We start from the raw sequence: 18,047 nt of genomic DNA, 5'->3' as shown, positions 1-18,047 counted from the left end.
TGCTTTAAATATTTAAATATATTGCATGCTATATTAGTTATATTTATTTGTAACATAAATACCACCTACATTCAATGAAAAGAGTGTTATAAATTACAACTTCTCGTATGATACTGTGTAGCAAAATACAAGCTAAGTAGAGTACAGTAGGGTAAGCCATACAGAGCCACTTAAGGCAGCTGAACTTAAAAGGGAGTCCACACCTGTGGAGTAACGGTCATCGCATCTGGCCTCAAAACCAGGTGGCCCGGGTTCGAATCCCAGTCGGGGCAAGTTACCTGGTTGTGGTTTTTCCGGGGGTTTCCCACAACCCAATACGAGCAAATGCTGGGTAATTTTCGGTGCTGGACCCCGGACTCATTTCAGCAGCATTATCACCTTCATATCATTCAGATGCTAAATAACCTAGATGTTGATACAGCGTCGTAAAATAACACAGTAAAATAAAATAAACTTACAAGGATTCTCCTTTAGATTTTGTTGCCAGCCATTTAAAAATTAAATGAACAGAATGCTATAAATTACAACATCTGTTATGATACAAGCTAAGTAGAGTAAAGAACACTAATGGCCGGTTTCACCAACCTTCGTTATCATTATAACGTCTCGTTAAATAATTTAATGACACGTTAGTCAGTTTTTGTGTTTCACCAAGTATCATTATTGCTAACGCATCTTTAAATTCATTGTTAATTTATTAGGACCTATTCGTCGCGTTAAAACAGTAACGATGCGTTAATAAGTCAACAACATGGCGGACGTAATTATTCGGTGATGAAGTTCTTTATTTAGAACTTAAACATAACGACGAACTTATATGTTGTAATAACACTCAGAATAATCATTTTGAAGATTTAAGTGATAAAGAATTCCACGAAAGCTACACATTAAGGAAATAAGTAGTAAGAATGATTCTAGAAGAAACTGAATGTAGGTTAGAATACGACAGATAGGAATCACCCACTTAACGCCTCTTCAACAGATTCTTCTCGCTTTAAGATAACGTTGCGGGAAGTTTTGAAATAATAATTGATGATATGAACGGGGTATCAAAAGCTGTATTGTCTAGATATGTGAATAAAATATCAGACGTACATCAACATTACAATAGTCATTATTTCTATAGGCCTAATAAGCTTATAGCTAAATTTTCTGTTGTCACAGACAACATAGATTGTGTACATGTCCCAACAGTATATTCTGGCAGTAATATAGCCAAAAGATTCTGCAATAGAAGATCCTGTTTTTCATTCAATATTCAAACAATTGGATAGGCCTATGTACAGCTCCGCATAGAAAAATTGTGGCTAAACTAGCGCTGAGGTAGTTTCCTTCGTACTCTGCTTATACACCTTGCACATACGAATCTGTGACAGGTTACGTTTGATTAGTTTCGGTTTTTGTTATGCCTTGCATATACGATCAACTGCATTACCACAAAAAAATCACTTATAAATTCAACGATTTTCACTTCTGAAACCAGCAGAACTACCTCAGCGCTAGTTTAGTTGTAATAGGTTAGAATACGACAGATAGGAATCACCCACTTAACGCCTCTCCAACAGATTCTTCTCAGTTTAAGATAATGTTACCGTCTATACGGATAGCACAACATTCCAAAGGAGGATGCCTTTTAAATGAAAAAGGTGCAAAGAGATTTTCTTTTAGGAGACAATGGATACCCCTTAAAATCCAATTTAATGACACCTCTCCTGAATCCTGCCACACAAGCATGGCAAAATTGTTACAGGGTACTACATAAATCTGCATGAAATACAGTGGAAAAGTAGTATGCAATTTATGGAAGAGCGATTTCCCGTCCTAAATTTAGGCCTAATATAACTGCTTAGAATGCTTTGTATATAATTAATTGTGCCATCAGTTTGAAGCTGTCGACCTTATAGTCCGCTAAATTTTCTTAGATTTCCTTTAGAAGTTACAATTTAACTGCTCTACATCCCTACTATTTACATTTGGAAGCAGCTGTATTTTTTTTTTTATTGCGGTATGACAACACTGTATTTAGGAAGATGATCTTAAAATTACAGCCTCTTACCCGTTTGCTTATGATTGTTTCCTCATGCCAAACAAAGTCAGCCATGATCATATGTAACCAATGAAATTCGCGATTTCGAAGCCATGGTCGTATGAAAAACAAAACATGCAAGATACAAGTACAAAATCCCCTCGTTAGTAAACGCCTGTTAATTTTAAAGATACGAGGCTTGGTGAAACAGTCAACTTTTAAAGATCCCGTTAAAATTAAACGATCCATTTGTTGACAAGTCGTTCGTGCTGATTTAAAGAAGCTTGGTGAAACCGGCCATAAGTCACTTATGACTCTTATTACACTGAAACATTGATGTCATAAGGCTGTGGAATTAGCTGGAATCGGAAAACAGCAGCAGTTTGTTGTTCAAGGAGAAGGCTGATTTAATTCTTTCTTGCACCAATCGATAGGTCTTGCTTAAATAGTTCATAATGCTAAATAAAAAAAAAAAAAATGTGCAATTTTGACTTAATGTCTTTCATTCCGACCAATTCAATTGTCATGACATTTGAAGAAAATATTTTGCTACATCTGTGGTAATCAAATATTAACTTGAATGCATGTAAGTTACATACTCAAGTAGGTTAACTCACTTAAGTTCGGCCTCGACGTGGTCTTAGTTGTACAAATTAATTTAGATATATTCTTCGTAAATATTACAATAAATAGCCAAAATAAATGTAAAAATGATGTGATTCCTAAAAGACTAATGTTTAACATTTATTTTTCATGTCTTTACATAATTTGTTAATTGGTTAATGTTATTGTCTCTTCTATTTTGTTTACCCTTTATAATACTTGAGTCTTACCAGTTATTTACTATTAATTATTTTAAATTGGAAAATATATATTCACACTTTGTTTTAATGAAAGTTTGGCGATGGAAGAATTAGCTCTTAAATCTGCATTATTGTATATTTTATAAACGCATATTGTGTTGAAGTTAATTTTATTCATTCCTTTTATATTGAATGCTAACCTGGAAATGTTTTCTTACATTTAAGAACTTAAGGTGGGTAATGGGTGAAATTTCTATTTTCCACATTTTTCAAGCTACGTCCTTTATTTTTTCTACATATAATCACAGTGTGATAGATAATGATGTGGTGAAGTTTCATTACTGTGAATCAATTAGTTTCTGAGTTATTAAAAAAAAAAATACTCAGAAAAATTTGCATATTTCAAAATGAAATATGTCGCTCAATTTTTGAGTAAAATCTTTGAAATTTTTTTGCAAGACCAGTGGCGTAATTAGAAAAATATCATGCATCTGTTTTTCTATATCTTTACTATAAAAGGGGGAAAAAAATTTTATAATCACTGCATAGCTAAAAATAGAAATTTTCCATTGCCACTATAAATATTTCATTTTTTATTTCAAAAATATTTATTTAATTATATATTAATATTTTATAAGAAAACGAAAATGCGGTTCTTGATTGAAAATTACAAAAATTTCACCTCTCAACCTCCTTAAGACTTCCAATAAACCTGAAGTGGTAAACATTTTATGTTGCCTATTATACCAGATTTGTGAAACTAATACTATTTCTGTGGGTATTTTGTAATACGTGTCAAAATTATTGATACAGAAGATGTAATGCATACTGATTTTTCTGGTTTCAGAAAATTTCATTTGCACCTTGACATTCCAGACATTTTTCCACCTTGGTGCATTTACAGTTTCCGTAAATAATTTTTATTGTTGGTAAGAAACATGTATTATTACTGTATCGTGATGTATACATTGGTTTTTTTAAGATGTGAATTGCACATTGGAGCAAGATTGTGTTACATAACGCAAAACAAGCCAGGAAAGACATTAAAAAACACCAGTTGAAATATTTATAAGTATGTTTTAAAGTGGTGTATTTACTATTAATTGCCAGAAGCTATTCATGTCAAGGGGTTGATATACATCATAAAAGCCTATACACCAAAGGAACAAAAATGTGATAAAGTAGTCCTTTCTATGTAAACTCCTTAGTATGATGTAATTATTGATCTCTGTAAGCAATTTTATTTTAAACTATCTGTACAGAAACTCTTGCAGATGGTCATTGAGTGAAGTCCTAAGGTTGGTAATCCCGCCATACTAGCTACAAAAATACTTAGCATATTAAGATGTTCAAAGGTTTTGTTTCCAATATTACATTGAAGACATATGAACATATTTGTTGTCTGTTATCTCAGAATTGGACTTGCAAATATAATGATTTACTGATCTCATGCTGGTATTGATTGAATCTCGGCGAAAGGACTTGAGTCACATTGTTGACATAACATTGTCAGTGATTTTCTTTCCTTGTTTTCGTTAAAATACATGCCATAAAACCTCATTATAATGTTTTATCTTCGGCTCTTTGTTTTTACACTTAAAAGTGGAAATAGGAGCGTTACTTAATTCATTATGTTGACAGTTATCGAAAAGAATGGTGTACAACATTTTAATTCTTTTTATGCTCTACCATGCCGAAATGTAGTAATTATACACTTTGTAGCAGTCCTTTAATGCATGTCATTAAAGTACACCTATTCATTAAAGTTCAGGTTTTCGATTATTCTCGGATATGCAATCGAAAGGCAACTAGCAAAACTTCAGGCAAGCTGGAAATCCAATACTGTTGCAGAAGGTTATGTTCTGTTACTATAATAATTAGCGTTAATTGTAAATAATATTCAAATAAATTCAATTTGTCATCTCGTTTTTCAATGTCGAATTCAATTTCAAGGTTATATCAAGTTTAACGTTTATCTTACTCTCTAGATTATATCAAGGTCGTCGAGATTCGTTGCCCGGAAAAAATCAATACTTTCGCGTCTGCGCACATCTCACAATTTATGAGATTACACAAGGTCAGTTCGCTCCCCAGTCACATAAGAATAATATGAATACTTATGAATAATTTCAAGTTAGAAATATGGTCGAGCATAAAAAGTCGTATGAAACTTGCCTATAATGGTAATTAAGACGCTCGTATGAAAATTATGAAACTCGCGCTCGTTTCATAAACATCCTCGCGTCTTAATTACTATCATTATAGGCTCGTTGCATAATGTACTATTATATTTTAACATAGCAATTTTTTTATTATCTAAAAATTGACACCAAGCAAAGAAAAAAATCTTGTTTCATTATGCACAATTAGATAACCTGATTTTTTTTTATAAAATGGCAAAATGAAAACAGTCCCATAAGAAATAAATTACTGTTCGTCATATCTCTTCTGTGCTGTTAATCTTGTCTGTAAAATAACTTAAGACTGACGTACTTAGTACTTACTTTTAATTTAAATTGTTTAAAGAGTGTATAATTGTTTGAGGATAGACTTACTTTTCTATAATGAGGTTTTATGGTACATGTTTTATTCCTAATTGAACAAATTAAAATTACGGCATTTCAAACAATTTCTTAAATTAATTATTTCTACAGTTTTCAACCACGTGTCCTAATCACCCTCATAGGAGACCATTTCTTCTTCTGATAGCATCAGAAGTATTTGTAATAAATGTTAGAGGTAACGCAGGAAGAGCTTGCCACAGAAAGCTGCGCAAACTTTTGGAAACGTTCGGGTGCACTCGACCTCGCTTCGATTCGATTGACAGTTCTCAGTCGTCTGCTGGCTTGATGTTTCGAGTGAGATTTATCACAGAGCGTGTAACGTAACGTAAACCTTATTGCAGAGTAACTAGTAACATTGTTGAAAATACAGAAGCACGAATTTTTTTACACATAAAATCACTGAATGAAATGACGAAAGTGTTATAAGAAATATGTAATTGTGTAATAATTGATATTTGACGTTGTAATAAAACACCAGCACTATGTGATTTTATTAAAATGTTCCGATAACTAGGGTACTATGGTCGGTTTATTTTAATCTGTATATACTCCTTATGTTACGAGCTGAGCCTGTTTCGTTTTTCATAAATTTGTAAACGTTATAAATAATTCCCTAGTTTGACTGTGTAACATTTTATTAGCACTTCCTAATTTAGAGCGAAACAGGGGCATTGTTAAGTACATAGAATGTTACACAGAACTCTGTTATTTAACAAACACACTTTGAACTACATAAAACTACTGATATCAGGGATAAAATGCAGAAAATGTAACGCACATGCTGGCTTCTACCTGCTCTGCACAATACACTCAACGATACGAACAGCTCAAGACCGTGCTTTCGAATGCGCCCTGTAATCAGCATTAGGTGATTCATAGCAGCCCTGTAATGAGCATGACGGCACGAGGACCGAATATCGTTCTCTGTGCATCAGTCAAATGGGCAAGCTTTCTTTGCGCTTCCTCTACATCAGCTCTTTATTTCCATACACAACTAAATTAGAAAGGAATCGTGTCATTTTGGGTACTGATATTTGCAAAAGAAATGTATGTTCTGTAACTAATAGGTACTGTATTTTATTTTTGGCTGAAGACAATCACAGGTTATGAAAGGGAAAGAACATTTAAAATTTATGTGATACGGCATGAAAGACTGAGGAGTATTTAGGATACATATAGTGTATTCTGTATACTTCAGCAATATCACCAATTCTGAATTCTTCAACAAAAGAAAATGCTTTGCTTTTCACAATATATCATTATACGTTTCAGGTGTATAAGAAGAAAAACTTTTTTTATCGCTCGAAAAACTTGTGAACTGGGAAACAGAATTGGATAAATGCATTTCTTAAAACACTGCTGATGTAGTTTATAGTACATTTAGACTTTGGCATTGTAATTTTGCAGCATTTGTGATTGATTGTTTAATTTCAGTAGGAACAGAATTTTCAAAGCAATTGTTAAACAATCGATTACAAATCTTTGCTGATGATTACTTATGTCTAAAAATATAGAGAGATTAATATTTCCTGTTGTTAGATTTTACAGTCTGCTGTTAGCAAATGTATCAGGTGTTTATATAAAGCTTATGATCTGTTAGGTGATTCAAATTTTTTAATGATTAAGTATAGACATCCTTTCAGTGATAGATCAGTTTTAAATGTTTTGTGAGATGGGAGAAGTTTTGTGTTACAGATAAAGGTGTGAGGTGAAGCTTTGGTCATAAAGAGTGTAGCCATTACAAAATAAATTTGAATATGGAAACAAAACAAATATTAATACATGAAAATTAATAACTGTATGTGAAAATATTGAAGGATGTGAATGGTAATTCTGTGTTGATTTCTTATAGGTGCAGTATTGTACAGAATGTCGAAAAAAAGCCATCAATAGAAGTGGTGAGACTGCTTTATTTGTGTTTTATTGTAATCATAATGACAGTTGCATACAACTGGATCCTTGCTGAAGGAATAATGGCTTTATTTAACCTGGCAGAGTTAAGGCCGTAAGGATTAAAACTAGCTTACACAGTTGAATATAAAACTGGATCGGAATTAAGTAATTACATACTGATACAATTTAGGTACATAATGAGATCAAAAGAGCTAGTTACACAAAATTCGCCTCATAAAATAAAAATAAACATAGTGAAATACATATTAATGTTGTTAGAATCAAATACGAATCACATAAAAACAGAAGCCGATAATTCAATAAAAAAAATGTACACAGTAAAAATAAAAATAAAAACATTAGTATTAGATTACAATTAAGTAGGATTTACATAATTAAACCAGAAACCGACAATTGAATAAAATGTACACAAAAATAGATTAATAATAAAAAAACAACACAGTGGGATACATACTGGCGTTAAGTGATAAATAAACACGATTTACATGTTACACAGTAAAAATAAGAACCAAAAAAATAAATAAATAAATACAGTGAAACACATTCCGTTAAATATTTGCAACGCGTTAGGTCTGGCAACTCATCATAAGATATTTTTCTAATTTACATTTAAAGGAAATTAAGTTATGTTTATGGTTCTAAGTTTTCGGGTCCTGTGTCAAAATTTTGCTGTTATTTTTGTTTTATATTCATGTACATTAAATACCTTACTCTATGCCGATGATCAAGTCATAATTTCCAATTCAGAGGATAATTTACAAAGAGGATTGTATACATTAAATAAAATATTAAAAGATTTTGGGATGGAAATTTCAGCACAAAAATCAAAAGTAATGGCATTTTTAGGACAAGACCCAGCCAGAAGTAAGATAATACACAATAACCAATGCCTCGAACAAGTGCAAAATTTCAATTATCTGGGTTGTGAAATATCTTATCAAAATGAAAAAGATGTGAACAAGAAAATTACCAAATTTACACAAATTCTAGGAATAATAAACAATACATTAAAAGCTAAATTAGTACAAAAATCTACAAGAATAAAAATATATAATACACTAGCATTACCCTCCCTTTTATACGGAAGCGAGATTTGGACATTAAAGAAAAAAAGACATGAACAGAATCAAAGCAACGGAAATGAAATTTTTCAGGAGGACAGGAGGATATACTCTTTTAGACCGAAAAAGGAATGAAGAAATTTTAGAACAATTAGAAGTAGAGTCAGTAGAAGAAAAAAATCAGCAGATACAAATTCAATTGGCTAGATCATGTAAGAAGAATGGAAAATTCAAGAATCCCAAAAATTATGATGCAGTATAAACCTAGAGGACATCATCGACCAGGAAGACCTTTAAGAAGACTGCTAGATGGGGCCGAAACAGGTCTACAGAGGCCTAATTCGTGAAGGATGATGATGATGATGATGATTCATGTACGATGTCTTTCATAACTAACTTATCACTTAAAAAATTGACTAATTTGTACGATTTCTGGCAATATTTTTACATTTCCTGATGCCATACACTCGATTGATTATGGCCTTTGCCTTCCAGAAGTCGATCTAGACACAAATGTTTCCACCAGAAAGTGTCATTTCTATTCCATGCGTGTTTGCATTGGTATAACAAATGAGTGCACAGGATGTTTGAACCTTTCTTGACAAAGGGTTTTCAATTCCTTGGCCACCACGATCTCCAGACTAAACTGCTCTGGATATTTTTTATGGGGATTTGTTAAGGATCGTGTGTTTGCAGCTAAACCTCGCACTATCCCAGAATTAATGGAAAGGATTGTGCACATGATAGATGCAGATGGTTACTCCTAGAATGCTCTTGTGAGTGCACGAGGAGATGGTCTGTTGCTTGCATTTGCGCAGTCTTTGGGGCAGCAGACATGTTGAGAACTGTGAGCCATAATTAGTATAAGTATAAGTTCACTGTAATTTATCGTAATTTGTGGTTTTTTGACACTAATCCTAAGTTTTAAATTTCATAGCGATAGTTTCATTTATATCTACATAGAAGAGCAGAGACTTTTGGCAGGCAAACGCATAACCAAATCGAATGTACACCACCGGGAAAGGTTCTTAATAGCAGAGATGTACAACACAACCAAAAATCGTAAAAATTATTCAATTTTTCGAGTGATCAGTTACTTATGAAAGATCCTGTATTATTTGTCCCTTTTACACACACAGCATTCTAAATAACACAGTAGGCCTACAGGACAATCTGGAATCTATTTTACTGGATGGAACATAACGTACTGTTAATCGAAAAAAAAAAAAAACTCTGATAATCCGTATTATGAATTTTAATTGACTCAACTATTTGATGTTATTTAAAGTGCTTTAAAGGTGGTTTAAATTTTTTGCACTTTACTACAACTATATTTTTTATATCCATTGTAAGTTAATAATTAATAAGCGATATGCAAGGGGACGTGAAGTGAATTTTTTATGTTTGTCTAAGAGAGGTGAAAATTTGATGTAACCTTGCCAAAACTGAAAGATTGTTACCAGCGAAATTATATGACTGTGGAGAGAGACAATTCAGGAGAGAATGGGATGGGGAAGACGGTATGTCATTAGTCATTACCAGGCTTCGAGACTTCGGACCCGATACTATAAGTTTACTGTGCATGCACTATAGGTTATTGACTCGCTGCAGGTAGATAGAGATGTGTTGAGGTAACAATGTTGCTATTTAGAGTAGAGTACGGTAGTATGGGGAAACATATGTACATTCTGAAAATAAATACACATTACACAATGATAATATCATAAAATGTGAAAAGCATTTATTTGCCTCTCTTTTATAAACATTTGTGTTTAATTATACACAGTGTTAATGGTGGAAATAAGCATGTAGCAATTTTAATTTTTTCATTTATCCTATTGGTCGTCTTTAGGAAATGCAGTTACAGTACCGAATTGCAATGTACCTACTACAAGATACATTCTCAGTGTCTCAAACATAAATCTTTTTCGGTTATCTGCCAAAGTTTGTACTGTAGAAAGCTGCGCTCTGCGTATAGGAGCAAAACGAAAAAACCTAACATCATTGCAGTCTCTAAGAGACAGTCCTTTATTCTCGGGTAACTCTATGTCCACTAATTTCCTGTTTATATTACAGAATGTTCCATATCCGTTATTTTTACATAAAATTGATTTCCACTTCTGTTTTAGACGTTCAGTAACCGGTGTACTTGATGTCTCATTAATTCTCTGCATCATTTTCCAAATTAATTTGAGGGCTTCCGGCATCTCTTGCTCAGACTTTTCTAACCGTGTAATAGTTTCAGACACAGTTTGTAAGAAAACCAAATTATTCGTCAGAACCTTCAAATCCAGAGCGTTTTCCTTTGCATATTTGTTGGCATTCATTGTGCAGTACCCCCACCCACCGTACGCTTTACCACTATACTCAGTACGTCGTTATGCGGATTTCCCACTGAACTGCTCTATTGGGTCCAAAGTCTCGGAGCCTGGTCATTACTAGGCTTTGTATTCCAGCTACCTAAAGACTGAAGTTAAAGACATATTGGGTATATAGTACGCCGAACACAGTTAATGCAACGGATAAGGATATAAACAAACAGGTCTTCGCTGCATGTTCGTGGAGTAAAGTCAACTGCCGACATTCTGAAGCTATACTAGTGAACACCTGCTTGAGCCGTGATGTTCATTTTCGTTGTGAGCTTTGCATTAAATAATAACTCGCCTTCGTAAGTTACGAAACTTGAACATTGCTATGTGGATATCACTTTAAATTATTTTATATTCCAAGAAATTCTTTCAATAGCACATGACAATATTGGTGCATGATATAGTACAAGATATTTGTATTGTCTGATATTTTTTCGTGTTTCATTAGGATATCACATGTCGCACATCACTGAAAACCCACTAATTTTCTATGTACTTTTCTAGAAATTCCCTAAAATGTTGATTATTTAATTTATTAATTGGGATGTTCGTACTGAAACAAATCTAAATGACACTCGGGAGGAAATTAAACACAGAATAAATATGGGAAATGCCTGTTATTATTCGGTTGAGAAGCTTTTGTCATCTAGTCTTCTGTCAAAAAGTCTGAAAGTTAGAATTTATAAAACAGTTATATTACCGGTTGTTCTGTATGGTTGTGAAACTGGACTCTCACTTTGAGAGGGGAACAGAGATTAAGGGTGTTTGAGAATAAGGTTCTTAGGAAAATATTTGGGGCTAAGAGGGATGAAGTTACAGGAGTCAGTTACTTACTGACTTTTAAGGAACCCGGAGGTTCATTGCCGCCCTCACATAAGTCCGCCATTGGTCCCTATCCTAAGCAAGATTAATCCAGTCCCTACCATCATATCCCACCTCCCTCAAATCCTTTTAAATATTATCTTCCCATCTACGTCTCGGCCTTCCCAAAGGTCTTTTCCCCTCTGGCCTCCCAACTAACACTATGCATTTCTGGATTCACCCATACGTTCTACATGCCCACCCCATCTCAAACGTCTGGATTTAATGTTCCTAATTATGTCAGGTGAAGGATACAATGCGTGCAGTTCTGCGTTGTGTAACTTTCTCCATTCTCCTGTAACTTTAGCCCTCTTAGCCCCAAATATTTTCCTAAGAACCTTATTCTCAAAAACCCTCAATCTCTGTTCCTCTCTCAAATTGAGAGTCCAAGTTTCACAGCAATACAGAACAACCGGTAATATAACTGTTTTATAAATTCTAACTGTCTATATTGACAGTGAAAATATTAGTTCAAATATCCTCAACTATTTCCTGCAATATTACATGCTTTGAGCATCTTACCTTTGACATTTTACCTCTGAAATGAACCTTCAATCAGCCACAAAGATGTAGTTATTTAAATAACACGACTAGTAAAAGCAGTAATCGATGACTACCCACTATGACTGCATCCTGGTTTTGACTTTCTAGAGGAAGAGGCAGAGTATGTGTAACTATTTTGTATACGAACGTACCTGTACCTGGGCTGTGACGTCACATATACTTCGAATCAGGCAACTTCATTCTAGTTTATAGGTAGCTGGAATATGAAGCCTAGTCATTACATTACTGTACACTGCTTAAAAGAATCACGCTCTTTTTCGAAGACATGATCTGCAGATCAATTAATCGAAGGATGGATAATCCTGTTTTACTTTTTAATGGATATTCGACCAGTTCCAGTTTTACAGTCTCGGTTCACTTTTTATTTCTGGTTTTTATATTTAATATCAGTGGCGGCTCCTGCATATTTCTTAAGAGGAGGAAAGAAGTTAACAGCACGAAATGACACCTTCTTGAATGAAACATGCTACAAATTAGCCTACATGCATACATGTAAGACCAGGTTGTGTTGGGGTTGGCGTTCCCTTCTGTATAGCAATAAACTGAGTTTCCTGAATTGTCCAAAATATATTATGTTTTCACTTCCATTCATTGTTGAATAATTGCGCAAATTATCAATTACAAGGAAATTCACAGCCTTGCAGCATTTTTCGAGCACACTATAGCACCACACGTGTTGGAAGAGACTAGCTACTAACTCGTAACCAGAACCGTTTTACGGAAATGGAAATAGGAAGGGAAATAATCTGTTAGGAAAGCGAGAACGCTGCACCCACCCACGTGGTCTGTGTTGCCACATGTACATTTCACAAGTTCAGTGTCACATGCTTTTGAAGAATGTCAGTTCTTGTGAAGTCATACTACTATTATTGTTCAAAGCTGCCGGTGGCCGATTAATTTTTCTTACGTTAAGAATAATGTAGTTTGGAGTACTTTCAATTTCAATAAATATATTTGTACAAAACCGACAACTTGGCTGTTGTCCTGTCTAGTAGACCATGAATGGAAGTGAATTTCAGGTACCCAAAAGCTCTGCGATACTAATGTAAACTACTTCCTCTTTGTTTTATATAAATCTAACTTCAACTTTCAGATATCCTCGAAAGTTTCAAACCATGAGTAGTAGCCTATATAAAGTGCAATGAATGATATTTTTGATTTATAATTAAAAAAATGTTTACATGGTGTCTTTCATAGCGTTGCGTTAAAACTGTTTTTATTGTGCCTCCTCCTAGATGTATTATAGTCTGGTTGAATGCAGCATCGTTAGATGGCAGTGGTAGCGAGTTTGTTGCAAGTTGTTTCTATTTCCCGTCCATGCGCTGATTCAGAGGAGGATCTCCTCCTCCTCTGTCCATTTACTCGCTTTAAAACTCTGCTTCTTTCTCTGGCCGCTAGCGCGCTGTTGTCTATGTGTGTTAACTGCAGTAAAGGAGGAATGGATTGACTTTCCTCCACACAAACAATCTCGCATCCTTCACACAGTTTTCTAGCAGCACATGAGTGTGTGTCGTTTAAAACTCGATTAACCGGGGTTTTCTTATCGTTGTGAACTTAAAAATTATCGAATCTTCCTCGAATTTCAAGACATATATTTCATTTCGTATTTACTTTCAAAAGTAGAAAAACGTGAGGAGGACGTTCCTCCCTTCCCTCCCCCGAGGAACCGCCACTGATTTATATTACATACATAAACACAAAGCAGCATCAGCCATCAGCATAGCTTATGAGGTAGGCACAGTTTGCCTGCTGATTTGGGAGTGACGTGACAAGAGGAGCTGAAGTGTGTGGGGAAGGGTGATATTACGATACAGGTGTTCTTGCTTTGACGTTCTTCTGCTTGCTGTGATTCCAGATGGAGAGAGGGGAAACGGGAGTGAATGACAGGTGATGACGAAATTTGTGGTGGGGGTTTATACGATGATGTAGGAAGAAAATACTTTGATACAGATATAGTTGTTTATTTGAAACAATCAGTGTCCTCCTCCTGTTCGTGGGCAGGGGAAACGGGAGTGTCTTTGAGAAAATCTGGAATATTGTCGTTTTTGGCTCTGTGACTCTGGCTGAAGCTAACTTGAAGGCGTGCTGTTGTCATGACTGAGAATATTGGAGATGGGTAACGGGAAGGCCTGGGGAGAAATGAAGACAAGACGGGGGAGAGAGAGTAGCAAAGAGGCTGTTATGAAGTAAACGGGCTAGCAACGTAGGAGAAAGAGAGGAGAGACGGGAGTGCCTGAGGAAAACTGAAGAGAGTTTGCTCGAAAAGAGGTGCGAATGCGGTGAGTAGAAGAACTGAGTGACGGGAAGCAAGGGTGGGGGAGGTTCTCGCCTATCGAATCTCTACAAACAAATGGCCCGCGATTCGACGACCGACGAGAAGTGGAGGGGTTACTCTCAGCTAACGAGCTCCGCTGACAAATAGCCGGCGATGGGCATCCACAGAGAGGGAAGTCAAGTTTAGAAAACTCGATGTTTTCTAAGAGGGGTCGAGCATGTAAAATAAAGACAAGGCTATAAACTGGGGGGCGGGGCAGGTAGTCAAGAAGAACGACACTAAGATTGATTGGTTAGGGAGATTGGAAACTGGGAAGCGGAGACAGAGCCGGCGATGCATTTCTGTTCCGGGGAAAATGTCTGCCGTGGAAACCCGGTACGACGAAGTACAGCACGCTGGATCAGAGAAAGAGATGCTGTCGGTGGCAGAGGGAGCATGGTAGCTGTCCCCTCTAGCCGACAACGAATGAATTTTTTTGAGTTTCAAAGGCTTTATTTCCATTAATACTATACATTTACATATATATGTATTAATGGCGGTTGTTTTAGGGACTTATATTGCCCTCTTCAGCTGTCGTGTACATTTTTTTTTGTGTTTACAAATGTATTCGTGTAAATGTCAGCCAGACAAATCGGATTTGGGGGGTGTACATTGAAAACATAATGTTGATCTGTTCGGATTTAAAGGTGGAAATTATTGCAAGATTTTTTTTTCTCCCTCTATTGTGGTGATAGTGAATGTGGTGGAAATTTCAGTTTAGTTTTGTTTGTCGATTCTGGCAATTTGTCAGTTTTGGTATTGTGTCAGTTTTATTTTACTATTTCGCTGGTTAGACAGAAAGCTTGCGTGTTGAAGTTATCCACCATCGCCTTTCTTTGAGGTTGCGGCAACTCCGTACTGGTAAGAGTGTGGAGAGTGGTGTGAGGTTTGTTCTGGTGTATACTGTGTGATTGGTGCTACGCCTTGGAAGTCTGGCGATGTTTCTGAGAATGCGTCTTTCCCTTGCCTCAAATTTTTGTCTGTGGGATGGGGCCGCTTGTGTTAGGAGATTATTTGGTCCGCCTTATATACACACTCGGGCTTCGCGCCATTTCTCCACTTTAGCGTGGGTTTGAGCGTTATGACGCTATGACGTCAAAACGCCCGCCAAGACTTTGTGTCTTGTAACAAGCCACGCGCTTTCTTGGCCATGTGGTGATCCGACTGCTAGGCGCCAGGCTCCCACCCTCTTCTGCACTATAGCACGGGGTGCGTGCATCCGGCTTTAACATGAGGGTTGATGGTTGCTAGGGACATGCGTTGACGTATTTCAACTATAACTTGAAAATACGAGACCTAAAGAATTCGCACGGGCAGGAAAGAAATGACATACGCACAACACACTGCACTACCTTACGTGCTGCTCATAGCTAGTCGATGTGGCAGCTGACCAAGAGGACTACATATGTTATTTATACAGGGACATCATTTTATTTTTACTTCAATTTTTATTGTATCTGAGTTTTTTAATGTACTTCACTCCCATTCCCTCTACTAATAAACTTCCAACCGTCCTCCACACAGAACCAAAGTCGCCTTACGGTCATAGTAAACAGTACTGAGTTAGTGAGTATAGTACGTTCCAGAAATGTTCGCGTTTTCCAGTGATGAAAGCTTTCAATATTGAATAATATTTTCGCACAGGTACTGTTGTCCGTTTGCCTACGTCGCATCCCGGTTTCCCCCACCTGCTTCTGCTCGCCCCTCTGTAAAACTTAGTGGCTGGGCTCTCTTAGCTCTTTTCTGAAAACATTAATTTCTGTTAGAAATTGGACGTCTACGTAATATTATACAACTGTTTAAAATAACTTAAATAAAAGGGCCTCGTTAACTGTCACGTGATTTCTCCCTTTCTACGACCCTGCGACAAAACCACTTGCACGGACAGTAGATAGCATGTCTGAGTAATTTTATCTTTTCGGATTGGGCAGAAATGAAGATTGAATTTACAGTATGTAAAGTACTCTTTTATAGAGTAGTACAGAATTATTTCAACATTAGTTACTAGTATGAAGGACGAAACTGGTATTTGGAATTAGGTACAATAGTCTATAGTGTGATAATATGCAAAAAAAAAATAAACTGAAGTCTGTATCGAAATGAACGGCCACTATTTTCAAAATTGTGTTTAAAAATCCATATTATGATTATTTTTCAATTTAACTTCACCCTCTATATTAGATTAGATTAGATTAGATCTTTATTAGCCGAATAGAATTACAAGCATTCATGGCGTCGTCAGTACACAAGAAAAATGACATAACATACAATATAATACAAAAATAGACTTAATTCTAAATAAATTTAACAGTTTAATATTAAGTGACATGCAAAAAAAGAGAGAAAAAAAAATACATATAGGACAAGCTTGATCTTCAGTCTCCACTGTTCTACCTAGTATCTTCTCTTTTTGCTTTCCCCTGTCTTTTCTTCAACTCTGAGTTACCTGAAACATAAATGGTCAAGGGCAGTATCAAGAAACGTTAAATTCTAAAATTTTAAATTTAGGTATTCATTTGTGCAAAATGGCATATGTGTTAATAAAATGTTCTTTACCTCTTTTTTGAATTGTATGCTAACGTGCTGTAGAAGTATAATATACACTGCATAATGAATACGTCCGAATGGATGGGTCAGTTCGTGAGTAAAAACACTCATTGTTAATACAGTACTGTATTTTGATTAAAGAAAAACCTAATGAAAATTATCAAACTGAAAATCGCGCGATATTTCCTAGTTTACGTAAATGGATGAACTACTTTTCTTCCCTCCTATACCTAGTAAAGTGATTTGTTTGTATTTTACGCCAGTATCATCGAACTCCAGTCGTGGAAAGGGGTAACAAACGGTGTTTCCGGTTCTCAACCGTTAATCCAAAGGTATAGCCATGTTAATATTAGAAATGTTAGTAAAAATAAAATGATGTCCCTGTATTATATTATTTATATATAGTCCTCTTGCAGTTGACCTTGCGGTTCACAAACCCCGAATGCGCCCTCTCCCTCCCCCACCCTCTCTCCTTGTCTCCCTCTCCCAATCTCCCACTCCCCTCCCCTTCCTTTCTATCCCCCTTTCCCCTGTCCTCTACCTCTCGTCATTATAGCGCCGACCAGAGTCCTGCAGACTGGCCCTCAGCGCAGCACTGTCAGTCCTAATGCTTAAGCAGCCCAGCCCACCCAAGACCAACACTGCTTGGCGCGGCCGCTTCGTATCCCTTCACGCTGGGTTACGCAGCCCAGCTTAGCCCACCGCACTGAGCAGTGCGGTGACGTCATCCCACCAGTTGATTGCATTCTACTCCTTCCCTGCTTGCGCTTGGCGTGTGGCATAAGCATACAGGGCACAGTACAAAATTAAAATATTTTCCACAGATTTAAAAACTGTCCCTATGGTACTTTTTGAAATTTTCATCCGACTTCGTATTTTTAAACTTTCTAGCAGCGATTTTCTCCTTCACTACTTTTTATCTAGAGAGATTGTATTTTAGAAAGTATGCTTTCACGGCCGATGTCTGTGATGAAGTTTTTCCGGGCTGCTATTACACTATCAAAGTTTTTTGCAAAGATCTTTT

The sequence above is a fragment of the Periplaneta americana genome, chromosome 7, assembly GCF_040183065.1.
Source record: "Periplaneta americana isolate PAMFEO1 chromosome 7, P.americana_PAMFEO1_priV1, whole genome shotgun sequence".
NCBI lineage: Eukaryota > Metazoa > Arthropoda > Insecta > Blattodea > Blattidae > Periplaneta > Periplaneta americana.
This window is presented reverse-complemented; position numbering follows the sequence as displayed.